Here is a 1,223-nt window from a genome sequence, read left to right on the forward strand (position 1 = left end):
AGAGAGAGAGAGAGAGAGAGAGAGAGAGAGAGATTCATTTCGTGCACGCACACAGATTTGTTGTGTGTGTATAGTGGGAGTTGCTAGAAAGCAGTAAATGAATTTTAAAAAGAAGCGAGTTCTGTGTAATATAAGCGTTTTCGCCTTTACTTACATCCATATAATTTACTACCTCCCTGTTTGTCTATCTGTCTCTCTTCTTCTCTCTTTGTCACGCATACACATACTATAAGCACACACACACACACATTCTTTATTTTTCATCTCCACCTCAGCCTGTCACTACCACTTTAAGTTTTGCCACTTTCCCTCTCCCTCCCCCTTCTTCAGCTTCGTCGTCCACCTCTGCTTCCTCCCCTTACAATAGCAGGTACTCACCTGTTCTTCTCTTCTCTTTTTCTTTATTCTCTCTTCCTACCACCTTCTTAATTAGTTTCACCTTATAGAACTACCTTTCTTCCTCTTGTCCATCTCCCTATGTCACTTTCTCATTCGAGCCTTCTTTTCGTTCTATATCTCAAGTCTTAGATAGATATACTATCTATCTATCTATCTATCTATCTATCTATCTATCTATCTATCTGTATGTCCATCTATTTATCTATCTCTCTATCTATCTATCTATCTATCTAATTACTTTTATTTTTGCTTTCTCTGCTAGTTTCTGTTCTCTAGTCTCAAAACGATTTTTTCTTCCTCCAGTCAATCATTGATGCAATTTTGTGTGTATGTACGTGTGTGAGCACGTATGTGTGTGTGTGTGTGTATGCAAGCTTATGTGAATGCGTTTGGTGCTGCTTAGTCCAGGTCACCTCTCATTATCCATAATTAAAGACGTTCTATCCGTGACCGTCCGCATTATATTTCAGACAGTGAAACTCGGAGTACATCATCTAATATTTACTGCCTTTTGAAGACGGTTCGATTTGATGGACATTGCTGGACATTTAATTGATAATAATAGCTGGTCAAGTATCTCCACATCTTGTTGTTTAGCCCTCGGTCTACACAAATCGAGATCTCAGAGACGTTCCCGTCGTGACCATCCGCGAATGCCCTTCACTTTTTTTTTTTTTTTAAAGACAGAAGGATGTGATATTAAATAGATTTGACCGCTATTTCTGACATGTAATGAAACCACGTAGAGAATGTTGTTGGATCTTGCATGTGCACATGTGTCTTTAAAGAAAAGAGGGGAAAATATTAAAATCACAACACCATAA

General features: G+C 38.4%; 1 protein-coding gene across 6 annotated transcripts in view; it reads left to right on the plus strand.

Annotated features, from left to right (window-relative positions):
* The window catches only part of LOC106867583 (zinc finger homeobox protein 3), a 502,463-nt gene that overhangs the window by 206,691 nt on the left and 294,549 nt on the right, over positions 1-1,223 (plus strand). The window lies entirely within an intron of this gene.

Source organism: Octopus bimaculoides, chromosome 17 (genome assembly GCF_001194135.2).
Source record: "Octopus bimaculoides isolate UCB-OBI-ISO-001 chromosome 17, ASM119413v2, whole genome shotgun sequence".
In the NCBI taxonomy this organism is placed as follows: Eukaryota; Metazoa; Mollusca; class Cephalopoda; order Octopoda; family Octopodidae; genus Octopus; species Octopus bimaculoides.